The sequence below is a fragment of the Haemaphysalis longicornis genome, unplaced genomic scaffold (genome assembly GCF_048455015.1).
Source record: "Haemaphysalis longicornis isolate Haplotype H1 unplaced genomic scaffold, Haemaphysalis longicornis Haplotype H1 scaffold_4, whole genome shotgun sequence".
NCBI lineage: Eukaryota > Metazoa > Arthropoda > Arachnida > Ixodida > Ixodidae > Haemaphysalis > Haemaphysalis longicornis.
The window spans coordinates 22817732-22836048 of record NW_027526361.1 but is presented as its reverse complement, the minus strand read 5'-3'; the positions used below and the strand labels follow the sequence as shown (position 1 = coordinate 22836048).

At 46.2% G+C, this 18317-nt stretch overlaps 1 protein-coding gene across 1 annotated transcript in view; it reads left to right on the top strand.

Annotated features, from left to right (window-relative positions):
- LOC144178374 (hemicentin-2-like) overlaps nucleotides 1-17901 on the top strand; it is an 813819-nt gene extending 795918 nt beyond the window's left edge. The window contains exon 17 of the transcript XR_013324005.1: nucleotides 17816-17901. The gene's annotated coding sequence lies outside the window, so the exon portion shown is untranslated. The remainder of the gene's footprint in view (nucleotides 1-17815) is intronic.
- The last annotated feature ends 416 nt before the right edge of the window (nucleotides 17902-18317 follow it).

The window sequence follows — 18317 nt, the reverse complement described above, 5'->3', positions numbered from 1 at the left end:
CATGATAATTCTGGCGTGCACGCTGTAGACACGTCACGTAAATTCGGCATATTCTACTGCCCTTCTCTATAGTTAACTATGCTCCTCGGTCACTTAGGCTTTAGGCCGCATTTCTGAGTCCGTGTTTTTATGTTGTTTGAATGCGGGAAATGTCGGCCGGGACGATGAAATGAGGCAGGAGCTGCTGTGCTACTACACTCCACAGTTTTCTATGAAAATCCAGCTGTTGACGGTGCTCAACACGATGGACGACTGCCCCGTTCACCGAGTGCCCTATCCATGCTTGCCATTCTCAGGAAAGACGACTAAGGCGCTCTTCTAAGTTTTTCAAGTTAACTTGCGTTGCCCGACGTAAAAACGTGGCGGCAACGTATACCCCTCCTTTTCCGTGTCTCATCTGTCCTGCCAATTATATTTTTACCGGCTTACACAAAGAAGTAAACCATATCGTACGTAGGTACTTGGTTTTCTGACATCAATTGCCAGTTAGCGCCGTCATGCATCCCATCTTCTCTCGTCCGTGTCTTCAAGCGCTATTAACAAAAAACCAAAACCCAGCAGCCCAGCTACCACATCTGCTCAACCATATGTTACCTAGTTACCCCGCATCGTTTTTTGCGTATCTTCTGCGTTGCTCAAAGCGTAAGCGAACCTGCATAAAACTGAAACATGTTCTATCGCTATGGCCTAGAGTAAAAAGGGGCTTTTTAGCATCTACTTCTTACCTGTCCATACCTTGGCCCCTTTAAATGTATTCGTGCACATCATAAAAGAAGGCAAGATAAAAATTATCATTTGGTCACAGTGCTCATACAGTTATGCCTGTTGCATTGGGATAGATTTTTATCTTGTAGTCTACTGCAGATAACCAGCCCTAAGGTAACAGGACTGGACTGTATGACAGGATACATTGAACGCCAGTCAATAGCTTCATTTGAGCATTTCGATGGCCTTTTTTTGCTTTTTTCTCGTTATTTGTTTTGCCTTCCCGTCTAGTTTTTCTCGTTTTATTTCGATCCAACCAAAGAAAAAAAAACAAATGTGTTAACTCGACAATCTAACCCCTGTATTCAAAGGCTACCGTTCATTTTTTAGTTGATCTCTGTATTGTCATGCTTCTATTACTTTCTCTCTAATGTTTTCTCATTTTTGTTTGCATAGTTTGCGCTTTCTCTCTTTTGCTCTTTTTTTCTGCGGCTCGTTTTTTTTTTTTTTTTATTCAACACGAACGTCAATTTTGAACTGAAAGCGGAATTTTCAGGTCTTGCAACGTTAGACTTTACTCAAAGTCCCGTTCTTGCCCAACGCCATGGGTCAATAACTCTGATTCCGTCTCAAGCCTGGCCTGTCTTCCTTCTGCTGCCTTTCACGTCAGCGTGCTTTTACGGCTGGAAAATCGTATAAACCCTTTATCGTTCAGCACCTTGTCACCAGCATGTGCTGCAGTGGCAACCCATGGCACGTCACAAAAGCGGGATCATTCCGTTATAAGTGCTAAGAGGAAACACCCAAATATGGAACTAAAAAAAAAAGAGAGTTGAACACAAAATATCGCTCTGTTTTCTAGTGCAAAAGTACTAATTGATTCAGTAAGACTAAAATCCGACGTCGCGGCCAAGATGGCTATCAGCGCAAAAATGTACAAGTATACAAGTGCTGTCTTTTAACTGTCCTCTCCCTGTCTGTAGCTGTGGGTTCCCCCTGCGTGTTATTCGACACCATCATAAGGAAAGCCACCAAGACTGCTATGGGCCTGCCCCAGTACTCGTCTACGCAGAAGCTGCTGGACATGGGGGCACATAATACGGTAGACGAGCTCATAGAGGCTCATCGTTCCAACCAGAGAGTGCGACTGAGCCAGACTGAGCACGGCCGAGCAGTCCTTCGGAAGATTGGTTGGCCCATCGAACCACAGATACCCAAGCACCCTCTACCTCCGCCGTGGAGGGAAGCGCTCAAGACCAAGCCCCTGCCGCGCAATATGCAGGCCGGCAGGAACGACGAGAGGCGTGGCGCGCGGGCACAGGCACTCGCCCGACAGCTGGAAGCAGACCCCCGGGTCCTCTACGTGGACGCCTCACTTCCCCAGCACAGCAGCAAAGCAGTGGCCGCCGTCACGACCATCGACAAGCTGGTGACCAGCGCGTCGCTACGGACGACAGATGCCAGCCAAGCAGAAGAGATGGCCATCGCTCTCGCCCTCACGCACGGAGACGTGCATACGATCGTCACTGATTCCAAGACGGCTTACGGCAACTACCGCAAGGGGATCGTCTCCCACGCGGCCATGGCAATTCTCGCAAAGCGCAGCCCACCGGGACGAGACGTAGAGCTCGTGTGGGTTCCGGCACACTCGACAGTGGAAGGCAACGCCCTCGCCGACCACTACGCCCGCGAACTAGCAGACCAAGCCGAGGACGAGTCGGAGCTACCGCACCCAGTCACGAGCTACCGCGAGATTACCACGCTGTACAGGAGCGCCAGGTGCAGGCTTCCCGTGCCGCACCAGCAACTCGACCGCAAGCAACAAACAATAGTGCGCCGCGCACAAGCGGGGTCACTGGCGCACCCAGCTTTATTGAACAAGATGTTCCCGGCAGAACACGACCCCATCTGCCCGTTCTGCAAAAAGACGGAAGGCACCCTGCCGCACATACTGGCGGAGTGTACTGAGCTCAAGAATCCTCTACCTTCCCTCCCCCTTCCCCTTACCCCCCTACCCGAGCGATGGGAGATCTTGATGTCCAGCCCCGACCTGTCGACGCAGCAAGAGCTCGCGTCCAGGGGCCAGGAGCTATTGGACTCATATGGGACTCGTGAATAGGGTTCCACCCCGTCTGACGCCTGCGAGCGTCACCTGAAATGGGCTCAGCGAAAGTTGTTTCTCTCTCTCTTCAGTTTCTTGCGCTGTTATTAATCATGGATTAGTACCAACTAGCCCAGCTTATAACACTTCTGTCGGGGCCAAGTGGTACCATACATAATTGTAGACAGATGCAATTGAGTTAATAGGAATTATGTTGAAAAAAGATTAATTGAAATTGCGTCCCGGTAGAAATCGAACACACGGTCTTGGGCAGAACACGCACCACAATTCCCAGCTCGCATGACGGCTGCAGCTGAAGAAAGCTGTACTTTATGAGTGCACTGGGATAGTCGACTAAAAAACGCGTGTTAGAGACGTGTGCTGAGGCCTACGTGAGTAATTTTGGTATGCTCATAACAGAAGTAGCAATTGGGCTACGAAGTACCGTAAAATCCCGAAAGATAGCCCACCTAAGATTGAGAGCAAATCAAGTGAAAATATGACGTGGGCTAACTTTCGATGTGCAGTAAAAAAAAGTTGAGAAATGTATCGCAGCCAAAGAACGAACACGCGTTTATTATGAGCACTGTATTCATTCGTCGTCAAAACCGTCGAACGAACAATCGCTCTCACTGCCAAACAAGAGGTCGACCAGCTCCTCACGGACGGAGTTCCACGTGGTTGGCAGGGCAGCAGGAGGGACCGCCGAAGCGAGCCGCTCATTAAGCTTTCCGTCTTCTTATCCATCGAGGGCTGTTGATATACCGCACCGTTTGAAGGAGCGGGGGACAACTTCCTCGCCCACGGCCGCCTTACTCACATCTTACTCACGTTGCTGCCGGCCTTTAGGTGCCATCCGACAACCTCCACTTTCTTCGCCACGGTGAAGCTTTGCCGCATCCTTCCGTTCTTGCTTCGCGACGAAAGACGAATGACCGGATTGTTCAAGGATGCGTGGCGGTCGCGTTTCGGGTTCGGGATTTCGCTACGGTTGTGCATGTGTACGGGCTGCATTGCCAACCTAAACGTGCACATGTTATTTTTAGATCCTGCGACCTGTTATCGCAGCCGGGTTTCAGGTTCCTGTGACCTGTTATCGCACCCTACCTACGCTAGCTAACCTCGTTTCCGCGGGTGTCATCCCCGGCTATTGTCAGGGGTGGGTTATCTTTCGGTGTTTTTGAAAAAAACAGAAAATCCTGCCAAAAACAGGGGTGGGTTATATTTCGGGGCTGGGGCATCTCTCGGGCTTTTGCGGTACGTTCCCGCTGAAAGGGAGACGATGGTGGTAGTAATGATGGTGATGATGGTGGTGGTGGTGATAATGATGATGATGATGATGATGATGATACTGAAAAGGCAAGTTATTTCTGCGCACACCGCGCCAGGCTGAGCACACCACCGCTGCCCCACCCAGTGGCGCCACAGTCATTAGCCATCCAGGATGCTATGAGGCGCCAACAATACCGGCATATCCGTTCGGAAATTGGACACAAGGGCTCTCGGATACACTACGACATAAGGGGTGCTTCGGTGTCAGCGTCAATTTTTTGTATCATATTCTTTTTCAGTCCTCTATCCTAGCATCAGCTCTCAGCGCAGATAACAATCATAATGGTGAAACTTCAGCTGTACTTCGTTTTCAGAACTTTAGAAAAAGAAAAAAAAAAGACGGGGAACACATACAAGCAGTCTAATAACCAACTACAGCTCGTGCCCCACAGCACAGGAGTGTGTGTCGCCCTCTTGTAATTTGTCTGCTGTGGAAAAAGATTTGAGTGAAGATTGTGCCCTCTTACAACCATCATCATGACAATTTCTCCTTTGCGTGGTCTTCTTCTTTCTTGTTTTCTTCTTCCACTGCTGTACACAATTGGCGGGTGCCGGTGGGGGGTATTTTTGTTTTGCTTTGTTTTATTCTTCGCCCTTGTAAACTCTGCATGTTCGCTATTAGCGTAAATTTGCTTTGCCACTTCAGTAGTCAGCATTCTAAAAAACCTTATTTAGACTTCAATACGTGCCTCTAACGCATTTGTAAGTCTAAGGGCACTAATCAAAGACCAATAAACACTATCAAAAACCAATAATAAATAATCGAAACGAGGCAGTTTAAAGATGTTGAGAGAGGACTAAGGGGCTTTGTCAAATATTTGGCTACACCAGGAATAATCGAAGCATCGGAAAAGAGAAATAACAGCTGATCTACAACCCTGCTCAATTAAACAAGTCACTTTCACTTGGGAAGTTTGGTTAAAGTGCTCCGATTGGAGCATCTTGATTTTAAGCGAAAATGAAATGTTACGTATACTTGCATATTCCGGACGCTGACAGGACAATGACAGCGCACAGAAGCACAAGTGCGCTGAAAGCTCTGGTCATTTCACTAATCTTCGAAGCCCCTGTTATTGTCCGGCAAGTAAAAATGCAAATCACACGAGACAACACCACCATTTTCACCTCAACGATACTTACTTTCAGGCGCAGCCCATTTACGGGTAAAGATCTTAACAAAAGGCAGCCTCACTCAAATGCCGTAACCGCCCTTTGTGATGGTTTCTGTCCGCACTAATTGCTTCCGCAGACTGTGAACTGCGACGAAGTGACTAGGGAGTAGCTGCTGGTGCAAGTTCTTCCGACAACGCTCCCCGCCCGAGAAGCGATTTGTGGTACGTTGTGCCTGTAAAGTGTGCAGCGCTGTAATAATAGTTCGAGTGTGACAAAGCAAACTTGCAGGCGGGAAGTCTGCGGCTTCACAGCGTCACCAGTTAGATTCATTCCGCATTCAATCCGTGCGATATTCGCACATTCTATTCCCCTTTTATTCCGGGACTGCGACATGACGAACCGGTTCCGTGATCGTTACAACTGGGGTGTATAACTCGGCAACACTTGTCCAAATAATTCCGAATTTCAAGGTACCGCATCATTTTTAGAACAAATGCGCTCAAGTTTACAATTACATATTTCACATACATTTAGTTCGTTTAGTTATAGGGGCAGGTTTCTGATGTGTATAGACGCTACACGGGGTGTAGGATTCCAAGGCCCTTTCAGTGGCTGGCACTAGGGTTTCACTACGTGTTCCAGACGATATCCCTGTAAACCCTAGTTGCTAGGATATGCTATTACTATTGGCATTAGGGGCGAGCATCTTAGGGGGTCGGGCTGTCGGTGTCTCCTGTCGTCGTATCCTGTAGTCACGCTACTAAAACACCGGACACTTGTTTTTCAACGCCTCGCGCTAGAACGTAACGCGTACTAAAAGAAAAGTGTACAATGGATAAAATGGGTTCAAAATAAACTATAATGATTTAAAGATTTGTGGAACGCTCCCTTTCGCCTTCAGCAATCGTCAAGCACAAGCAGAAGCTGTTTGTAGACTGGCTATAATTTTCGTTACACTCGAATACCCACCGGCTCTCGACGCTAGGCCTGATCAGGTCGGTTGGTCGGTCGAAGCAAGAAAACGCATACTTACCTGGTACCCAGGCCTCATTAATCACTCAGAACGATCCACCAGAGCGATGCGCGGGCATTGCACTGCGCTCCCGTTAACCCCTGCCACTACCCCAAACTGGGGCAGATGGGGAATGCAATTTGCTTATATCCGGTTCAACGCAAGAGAGGACGCCACCGCATCAGCAAGCGCGTGAGTGCTCCTCCCACCGTCGTTTCTCCGGCGCCAAATCAGCGTGCGTTGTGTGGCAAGAGACAGACTTCCAATATTTGACGACACTTATACACTGCATTCCTCGCTCCCCAGGTTTCCCGTTGATGGAGATGGTCCATTTTTTTCTCGGACGACTCTTCCAGTTTCCTGTGTGGTCAGGGATTCGCAAAATAAAATGTATCCCTCAGCGATCTTTATCCACTCGTCGAGCAGTAACCCATAGATACGAAGGGCACAGCTTACATTCAACATACAGTGGTCAAGGCCTCTCGAATCACATCTTTACTGGTAAGTGGCAGTATGGAGAGGTTCGCCTCCAAATCCGAAAAGAGAAAACTTTTTGCAGTCTCCAGCAGTCCACCTCATTGAACCATGCGTCTGATGACGCGAAGGTCGCAAGCCTGTTCCCTGAATTCACTCGTTAATGGTATCGAATGCACACTCTGTAGAGCTGCTTCAACCTTGCAAATAAAGGAGGACAACATTCTCACCAGGAGTTTCGACTGTTGTTCATGCAGTGCCACTTAAAGTGTCATGTTCCTTCGCATGCCATACACTGCCGTTCCTGTTTTTAAGCTACCCCTGTTTTAAACCAGAACTTTTTACCTCTACCCCCCAAAGGTTCTGTCGCGACCATTGGTGTCAACAGAAAACTCCCGCGAACAAATAAGAGAAGTTACTGGCCCCACCAGCAATCGATACCGGAACGAATAGAGAAACGGGGAAAGACCCCGTTGTCTTACCGATTGAGCTACGAGCCCACACGGAGACGGGGGAGACAGACGATGCACTCACCGAGCACATCTGTGGTTTTAACCCTTGCGTCCTCACTGAGTGCCATGTAATAGCGTCACGCGACTTCTTGCGCCACTGAGGGCTCCGCCCAAGGCGCGTGTAGTGTCTGTTTGCGCACCTTGCGCGTGCGGTAGGAGTCATAAAAATGAAAGGAAGTTCACACCAACGCATGGCATCTCACTTCTACTCCGTCTCTGCCGCCGATCTCGTCGCCTCTGTCGGCGGCGGTGGCAGAGACGGAGGGGAAGGGAGATTGTCTATGACCGCGTTTGAGCTTCCTTTCATTTTATAAAAAAAGAGTTTCCACTCCTGTGCTTCACCAATAGAACTGAGCCAAGCACCATTCATGGATCATGCATTGATTTAACATTAACAAGGAATATCTCTTTAAAGTAATAAAGGGATTGGTTAAGTGCGTTTATATTGTCTCTGGTTTCACTCTTTGTAGAGCCACGTGTGTGAATTAAAGTGACGTCACATTGGTTATTGTTGAGCGTGTCATTTACAGCTTCGCTTTCCAACCATTTTCACAGGGTGGATTGGCCCGCATTTTTTTTTTTGCTCATTTTAGAGCGAAAGCTCTACTACGCCACATCTTTCAAGGTCATTTGTAGCGTCGCAAGAGACCTTCAGCCACCGGCGCGCAACCCGCGGCTCCCTTTCTTGTATCTTTGCTCGCTGGTAGTCTGGGTGTTTCTGTACCTTGTGAATGGGCGAAAGGGAAGCGGCTGCTTCGCCGGCGACTGATCGCTTAGCGCCAGCTGGGCTGCCTCTGTGTGCCCTTCAACGCAAACGAAAGGCCGAATCGAATCATCCAGTAGATATAGCTAGACGGCAGGCTGTGAAATCTCGAGCAAGGATGAACATTTACAAAACACTGCGTGCGTAGTATTTGTATTTGCTTTGGCTTGCGATAAATAGGTTTGAAAATACTAAACCCGAGCCATTTCTTTATTATAGCGCTTGCGCTTCATTTCTCTAGTGATTTTTTGTACTTTTGAATACAGTCAATATAAAGGGCAGCGCCACCTCATTTTGCGGTGACACGCTGGGCCGTACGTCTGTAGCTTCTTCTGACGGGCTCGTATAGACATCTCGCTCTAACATAGTGCAATGTCGTCTTTGTAAATCTTAGACAGTTTATAATGCTAAGCTTTGCACAAGGATCTTGGCCTAGTGATACGACATTCCATCCATCTCTAAAAAAACTGTCGTTAAGTTTAAACTTGCATTTTATAAACTACAGCTCTTTTTTTCTTTTTCTTTTTTGCAATGACGCTTCACCAGGCCCCTGACCGGCTCGTGAACTGTAATGCTGTAGTAATTTTAAAAGAGCCTTTGAGAACTTGGAGGCTAATATTTGAAACCGCCTGAGTAATATTAGCTTAATATTAATAAAAGCTGGTGTATCTAGAAGACAAACGACACAGTCCAAATGTGTATAGGCAAAAGTGGAAGGGAAATATAAATAGGATGCATAGCATAACGTGTCTGAGTGTCTCCAAGCTTCTAATTATCTGTATCTAAATGGTGTAAAAATGAATGTCTTCGCTGCATAATGTATTGATATTGGTAGCTGGTACACTCAATGGGAAAGCGCGGCATATTTATCAACCAGTACTGGGGGGCAGAAATACATCTGACCTGGGTACCTGAACTGTACAATGAGCAAAATTTGGTAATTTAAAGGGAAGGTGAAGTGGTTTTAGAATTAAAAGAAAAGTTGACTAGCAGCAAGTACACATTGAATAGTTCATGTGTACGAAATATTTTCGCAATACATGCAATAGAAGCGGCGCAATGAGCAAACAAAAGTGGCCCGATGCCCCGCCCCCATCTCGCCGCGCGATGCCGGAAGACCGAAGAGCGCGGGCGAAAACCGGCTGAAAAACGTCATACCTGGACTTCCGGCCGGATCGGCCGCCTCGGCCATGCTCTTTTCGCCGTGTTTCCTTGTGAATGATACTTGTTGTTGTTGTGGTTCATAGCACTCATTTGTACAATTTTCGTGTTCAAAAAGTATGCACGAACGCCAAACGAGGCATACGTTATCATGCCGAATTCCTCAGCAGAATAATGCCACGCCGGGATGCTTGATAACATACGGAAGCGACAGCCGAGGTGGCTGTGCTTGATGACAGAGAATATACTACACTACGTTAAATACTTTGTAAACCGCTCCAATGCGTTTTTTTTTTTTTTTTGATGCGACGGACGTGATTGTTCACATTAGAGTCCAGATCTAGGAAGGATGGGAAATACTGCTGTACTTTGGCAGGAGATGCTTCGTTCCATTCCAGAAACCAAGTCACATTTGTTCAGGAAATATTTGTTTCGTTAAACGCGTCGGTTTTCTTTCCTTATGGGCTCAGGACAGTGTTCAAAAAAACAATTTTTTGGCGAAACTAAAACAAGGGGCCAATCCTGATAGAAGTTCTCTCCCGGCTAAGAGGTAAAATTTATTCCTACAAAGTAACAGAACCGAGACAACCAGATTACTTATTTTGCAAATAAACATGTCACGATAAGGTGATGTTTGTCTGGAATTAAAAAAAAAAAACACCACTCCGAACCACCACCGTGCCATAATTTGTGTTGACTGCGGCGGCCTAATTTTTTGCCCAAGATTCCGTGTGGCTGCATATTATAACCTGGCAAGCACTTGTTGTCACTGAACCTCAAGTGTGCTCCAGTGATAGTCGGTGATATATATAATGATGATACTAAAAAAATTAGGAGCGAAGAGTAAATATACGGCCTCTGTCCGACTAGCGCGGTAAATGCTTAAGTCTAGAAATGCTGAAACAGGCCAACGATTCATTATCACAAACGTTTGGTGATTGTTACCTAAAATAACGTAACTACAACGTAACTGCCTTGTCCGACTGGTCTGTTAATTATATCGAGGTGGCCGTAATATTGTAGCAGAATGCGTAACGCACAAGCGAAAATCAAGCCCTACTACAGCCAATAATGCTGAGCAGGCACTAGTATGCTGCAGTGTTTTCAGAATAAATGCATGTGAAGCAGTAAGACGCCACTCATCGAAGTGCAGCTAGCAATCGCGGAGGCGCCGTAGCGCCGCTGCCGAAATTGCGTGCGCGTGTGGGTCTGTGTACGGGGATGAGTAACGGGGCTGGGGTGGGCGACAACGAACAAAGGCAATGCGGAAGCAGAGTCTGCTTGTTGGTTTATGCGTGTACCGGCAAGATGTGTCTCGCATATACGTTTACAGCGCATGAACGCTATTTTTTCGTGCAGTGCACGTACGTGCTTTTCGCTGGTAGATTGTTTATAAAACGCCCATTGATCTTCGGCATAAATGGTTTTGTGTATAATAAGAAACATTTAAGGCAGTACCTAATATTAACATAAAGTATAAAATCCCCCTATGCTGGTTGCCCAATTCAAAAATATTTTGATGGAACCCGCTAGTCGACATCACAGTCACTGCTTTGGGGTTCTCTGTCGTGTAAAGCAAATTTACGCTCTAAGATAATTGAACCAACAGCACGGGAAATTATAAAACAAACTTCCAGTCATGTGCGAAAATTAAGCTGCAAGCTAAATTGCCGCAGAGGCAACCGTGCGATCGTTCGCAATGCTACCGACAACCCGCGCGGCTGAAGGGTGTCCTCCTTTGACGTCATGACGGGTGCAACCAATCAGGGGCGTCAAAAGATGAAAAGAGCGGGTCTTTCTAACGGGGCCCTGCTTTTTGCAAGATAAATGCCACTTGGACTCATGTACGATAAATTTCAATGTGATATTCGGAATCAGCGCGCAAGAAACTATATAACTGTTAATCTAACTCAATTTTTTTGGAAAGCGCTTCAGCTTCCCTTTAAGGATCAGATACATTTAACCCCCCCACCCCCCAAGAACAAAAAACACATGAGATCTCCTTTTCTAATATTCTATGGAATGTTTTGAAAATGAACACAGATAAAAATAAATACAATAGCCGTATGAGAATTTTTTTAAAATTTTGATACGTTTAACAAGTTCTCTGGGTGGTTTTAAGTTCCGTTATGACTGAAACAAAGGTCAAAAACGTAATTAAACTCAACGGAAGAAGTTAAAAAAGGGAACAAGTATGCAATCGCCTGGAGATTAACGCCATTACCGCCAGATAACAGAAACCACGTTAATTGATTGAGCAGTTCATCAAACATCGGCCGGCTGTTTTTTCTACTTTGATGGGAAGAGTCCCAGGGCGTCTAATCATTCTAAATCACCATGAGGGGTGTAATGAGCGTTCACACGCAACCGGCAAAGAAAAAGTCCAACCGAAGCTCAAAACAAATTTCCTGAAAACTTGCCCGCGAAAACTTTCCTGGTGCATGAAAGAAAAGGGGCAGGGGATGTGCTACATGCAAAAAGTTGGATAAAATAAAACTGATCAAAGCGTGTATTTTAGGGCAACCTTTTTTTTTTTTTTTTTACAGACAGCGCGCCGCCGCTTTCTAGATAAAGTAAAATGATATTAAAACTGAGGCACTCTTTTTTTTTCTCCAATTTAGCTTTGCTTTAACGGCGTCTGATTGTTGATGAGCTTTAGGCGCGTTTTCTCTTTGTGTGTCGGGTTTATGTCAAAGCGTCGAAAACGACAGCGTCGGTTGTCAGAAAGAATATTCAACAGTTTAGGTGTGTTTTCAGCGTACACAGTAAAGGGCTTTTTCTAACGGGCGTTGTCGAGTTGAGGAATCACCAAAATTTCAGAAAATTTACAAACTGTGCAATATCACAGTATACGAATGAATGGAGGAACAACGAGATTTGTTAGAGCGCAAGCTCTTAAGCGCCCGCTCATGGGGTTTGGTGGTGCCGTCGGCCTCGTTGTAACCCCGCGAACGAAGAGGACACCGTATACAAACGAGATAGGGCGAGTAGGAAAGCGGCGGAGGAAAGTATCACGAAAGTACGAGTGGAAGGGCGGTATGCCGAGGCCCCACAAGCCATTCTCAGTGGGGACGACATGTTGCGAGATAGCACCTGGGGACGAAGATCCGGAAGAGCGGCTGGACCCACCTACCCCACTCACAACCTTTAGGAGCATTACAAAACACTATCGGGAGCAGCGGCGCACTCTACCACCACCTTATCATTTGCTTGACAAGGGGGAGCAAGTCAAGTGGCGTCTGCTCCAGAGCAACACCTATCCGATACCATCCAGGATGAACCTGCTCTACCACTAGCTCTACCCCTCACCCGCATGTCCCAACTGCCAACAGGCCCGCGGCACCATCTACCACATGATGCTTGCCTGCCCCAACCATCCGGCACCACAATACGCTGCACGACTGCGATACCACCCCAACCCCTGGGAGACGGCCATCAGGGCCTCGGACGCGGAGGGTCAGCGCCAGCTGAAATCGTTAGCGGATGAGGCCTGCAGGATCAATGGGACCCTGAACGTAGGGACCAGCCCAGGTTGATCACCTGAAGTCCTGTATGGCTTCAATAAAGTCTATTCCTCCTCCTCCTCCCCCACCTGAGAAGCGCGTGCCGTCCTGCGTTCGACGATGACGCAATTGCTGCCCGACACGAAGAAAATGCTTTGTCTCCCGCTCAGCCAAACGAGCCACCTGAGAAAAGGTTCAGCGCCACCGACTCCAGCATCCAGATGAAGCCATAGAGTTTCTGCGCCTGGTAATCCATGTCGTCATGGGGGCTTACGGGAAGACCCCCGCTTTTGGCTTGGGCGTGGCATGACAATTGGATTCTTAAGCGGTTTTTAGTATTTGCGTTTTTCACTATGCATTAACACGTCTACGAGCTACAAGAAAGCATACCTCGGCAAAGTTGGCGCGGCTCACTCAAACTCACTCACAATTGTTTTTTTCGAATCACCACTCACTCAAACTCAGACTCAATGCTGAGCAGAACATCAGTGCTCACTCAAACTCGCTCACATTGAGCGCAAAACTCAGAACTCACTCGGACTCAAAACTCAAAATGTACTCAAGCTCAAAATGTACTCAAACTCAAAATGGACTCAAAACTCATATGTACTCAGAACTCAAAATGTACTCAAACTCAATATATTCTTAAACTCTAAATGTACTAAAACTCAAAATGTACTCAGAACTCAAAATGGACTCAAACTCAAAATGTACTCAAACTCAAAATGGACTCAAAACTCAAAATGTACTCAAAACTCAAAATTAACTCAGAACTCGAAATGGGCTGAGAACTCGAAATGGACTCAAACTCAAAATGTACTCATAACCCAAAATAGACTCAAACTCAAAATGTACTGAGAACTCAAAATAGACTCAAAACTCAAAATGTACTCAAAACTAAAAATGAACACAGAACTCGAAATGGGCTGAGAACTTAAAACGAATTCAGAACTCAAATGGCCTCACAACTCTCTCGTGCTAGGAATCTACTGGGGCTCAGATGGACTCTGATTTCATTAGCATTCAGTGTTTTCAAATTCACGCGTGGTAAAAATATTACGGGTGCGAATTCATGAGCTCAAACTCTTGCATTCGGCACGACATGACACCGTAGCTCCTGTGAGGTCGGAAACAATTTTCGTTGCAGATTTAATACAGCTATACCTGCTGCCCATGATGACTAGCGCTGGTTGCAAGCCATTGTACGTATATATTGGATACCAAACTCTTGATGTAGGCTCCGTGTTCGTGTTTATTACAGAGGCGGTCCAGACTCGATGGTGCGCTGGGTCCCTGTGTCGAAACAAGCAAGATTGGGTGAGGGGATGTGCGCTCACTGTTCCGTTCATTTACGTCGAAGCTGTTTAGGGTTACGGTTCCATGCATTCTTGCTCTGCATCCTGAAAAAACGTCTTGCATCAAAGCGAACTGTCCCCGCGAATCTCTGAAGCACGAGGCGTTCATGGATATGCCTTTGCTCTTTAATGCGTAGCATTCTTTGCTGAGTACCCCCATTTTCCTACCCCCACCAGGACCGTGTAACGCCCTGCATTTATACAAAAATGCAGATATCACGGAAGTTCAACCTGTAATAATTGTAAAAGCGTAAATGTACACAATTGATCAAATAAATGTTAAAAAAATAAAAAATAATAAGAAAAAATATTGAAAATGACGAACCGTGTAACACGGAAGTCTTGGATAGTCTCAGATTGGGTTAAAATTCGGAGATTTCGCGCTATAGAATGTGGGGTATCAAATTGAGGGTCTCGAGGAGGGAAATCACGTGGGACAAACAGAAAAGTGCCTCGTTGTTTGCTGAGGCACTTGTATTAGATTTTATTAGCATTTGCTAGGTGGGATGAGCTCTCGTAGCTCGGCTCGGACAAGCACCACGCTATCGTTGTAAGCAATTACCACCACCGTACCCAGCTGTTAATTTCCAGCATGCACGCGTGTGCGTGTGCGCGTGCGAGTGCCAGTGCGAGAGAGAGAGAGAGAGAGAGAGAGAGAGAGAGAGAGAGAGAGAGAGAGAGAGAGAGAGAGAGAGAGAGAGAGAGTGTGTGTGTGTGTGTGTGTGTGTGTGTGTGTGTGTGTGTGTGTGTGTGTGTGTGTGTGTGTGTGTGTGTGTGTGTGTGTGTGTGTGTGTGTGTGTGTGTGTGTGTGTGTGTGTGTGTGTGTGTGTGTGTGTGTGTGTGTGTGTGTGTGTGTGTGTGTGTGTGTGTGTGTTGCTTCAGTCATCTGTTCCTTCATTGTGTTTGAGATGTAGTCGTTGGAGAACTGCAGAGCGCGAGTTAATTCTTTTCCTTTACATTGTCACCATGTGCTAGTTTTGATATCTTGCGCTGATTTCTCATTGTAATAAAATCAGTTCGAACGCACACACAAACTGTGCTTGCTTATTTTTCTGAAGTGTTTTCCTTCTGTCGCAATGTCTGTTTACGTCTTTGTGGCTCTGTTGCCTCTCCATCTCCTACACTCTAGCAAGGTGTTAATGTCTCACATGTAATTGGCCAATTCTGGATTCGAGTGCACGTTGCTACAACACTGTGGGAAGGAAATTACGGACATGAAACGCGGCCGCAAGGCTTATTCATAAACAAATGTGAAATTCGCCTTTCTGATGAGCTCTGATGCCCCCTGTTACCTATGGTCGTCCACAATTTCCACGACACCATATGTATCGAAGGATTTGCTTGTTTGTTGGGACACGGGGAAATGGAGGAAGTAACGTTTGAATGGCAGCTATTAGCAGAGAGTTTTTGAGTCTGGTGATTTAAGTTAGAGAGCTTGGCATGGCTTTTGTTCTTACCCCATGCCATCCTGCCTCGTTGATTCAGCAATTAGACGCCAATATTTTTATTACTATATACCGCATTGATGGACATCTCTGGACAAGCCTTCGCATGTATATAGCAGAACTGCCTTACGTGTTCGCAGGGAATTTTTGTTAAACCCGACCCAGCAGTTAAAGAAAGATACCATTTGCTATATCCTCATAACTATAATCAGAAAGCATTTTTATATTTGTACCACGTGATCCCCCTCGACGAGACCTTTAATTTGATACCCCACACACCCTAGCAGGATCATATGGAATTCATACCAGTCAAACTAACCATGACTCTCATGACTGTAACCCGGACGCATTATTTAAATGTCCGACGTGATTCCCCTAACTGAAACCTTCAATTTGTCACCTCACATGCTTTAGCGGCCTCACCTTGAATTTAACCCAATCTATGACTCATAATGACTATCTCATGATTAGAACCACGAAGCCTTTTTTTATTTGTACCACATGATTCCCCTCGTCAAGACCGTTAATTTGATACCCTACACGCCCTAGCGGGGTCACTTAGAATTTTAACCCAATACAAGACTCGCCATGACTATCTCATGGTTATAACCAGGGAGCATTCTTGTATTTCTCCCACGTGATTCCACTCATCAAGACCATTAATTTGATACCCATCACATCCTAGCGGAATCAATTTGAATGTTAAACCAATCAATGACTAACTATGACTATCTCATGATATAGCCATACCGCATTTTTGTCCCAGGTGATTTCCCTCATCGGAACCTTCAATTTGATGCCCCGCACACCCAGTGGTGTCATTGTGAATTTTAACCTAAGTTATGACCCCCCTTGTGTATGTAATGATAATAATCACGGAGCACGTGGTTACCCTCATCGAGACCTTTAATTTGTTACGCCACACGCCCTCGCGCAATGAACTTAAATTTTAACCGAATCTATGACTAACCATGACTACATCATGATATAACCATAACTCATTTTGTCCCGAATGATTCTCCACATCGAGACCTTGAATTTGATTCCACAGATACCCTCGCAGCGTCATTTTGAATTTTAACCCAATCTATCACTCATTATAACTGCCTGATGACTACAATCAGGAAGCATTTTTTTAATTACTCCGGGTGATTCTGTTAATCGGGACCTTTCATTTGATACCTTACACGACTTAGCGTCATCAGTTTAACATTTCACCAAACTAATGCGGTCATTATTCTGTCTACAGGGGCGTTGCCCAGTCAATTCAGCCAATTCATTTGAAACAGAAGAAGGGACAGCCCCCGCCCCCTTTTCCCCCCGGCTCTCACCTCTTCCTTTGTGACACCTAGTGCATCAAGCCGTTAACAGTAGCAGGCGAACGACGAGCAAGCAAGCGCCGCAGTGTGCTTTCCCACCACCCTTTCCTACCCTCTTAGCGGATCCATCAGGAAAAAAGTTAAGACAACCTTTTTTTATGACCCCACCAGTCAATTATCACTCACGCGCCAGCCTCGAAAACTTGGTATACAGCAAGTGCTTAGGGTCATGAAAATTCAACAAGAAAGTAAAAAAAAATCAGACAACCCCTCCCTCCCAACCGATCATGCCGATCGCGAATGGTGCCGTACCCGCAGGTAACCTGAATTCCGAGCCCACAGCGACGCATGAAACTTAACAGCCAACCATAGCTGCCTACAATGCTACTCATATGTACTCAAAACTCAAAATGGACTCAAAACTCATATGTACACAGAACTCAAAATGTACTCAAAACTCAATATGTACTCAAACTCAAAATCTACTCAAACTCAAAATGTACTCAGAACTCAAAATGGACTCAAACTCAAAATGTACTCAGAGCTCAAAATGAACTCAAACTCAAAATGTCCTCAGAGCTCAAAATGGACTCAAACTCAAAATGTACTCAGAACTCAAAATGGACTCAGAATTCACTAGGTCTCAGGCGTACTCAAACTCAATCGTACTCAAACTCAGTCAGGCTCACTCGGCTCAAACTCACTCCAGCTAAAACTCACTTAAGCTCAAACTCACCATGCCACATTAGCCTCGCGCTCACTCAAACTCAAATTCACGCGTGAGTTTGAGTCCAAATGAGTCTGAGTGAGTGGACTCATGAGTGAGTTCGCCGACCTCTGCGAGAAAGCCAAAATCCTCGATAAGGGTAGCATCCTGGGCATATTGGTGTTCCATGACTAAAAATAATTACGAAAAAAAAATGGGAGACACGGACGAAGTAAAGGACGGACACACACGGCGTAAACTTCCAACTACATTTATCGTGCCACTTTGTGAACTTTATAAACTTCACAAGGTAGTGGTCAAAATTAATCCGGAGCCCTCCACTACGGCGCGCCTCATCGCCTGCGTTGCGTCGGCGCGTTAAACCCCACAATCAATCAATCAATCAATCAAACTTCACAAGGTACGGATGCGCATGCGTACGCATAAACAGAGATTATACGCTCGGTGAAGCGGTGGCCAAGAAAACCGATTCCTTTTCGGTGAGCGCAAGAGAGGGCTTGCTGACACTTCATCTCCGAGTCTTGCTATCGCCTCAGCTTCCGTAATTTATCCAATAAGCTGCATCCGGCCACGGGATAAAATTGAACACTTCTCAAAAATAGATTTACAGCCGCATTTTAAGTGCAGCCAAAAACCCACCAGTGTCACATTTAATGTTGCAGCTGTGTTCGCGTAACCGGTCATTCAGGCAGCGCCCGGTCTGCCCAATGTACTGCCTGTTACAGTTGGGCGGCACGCTGTACACCACCCGGCTCACACAGGCAACAAACCTCTTCCGGTGCCTCTTGTTGCACT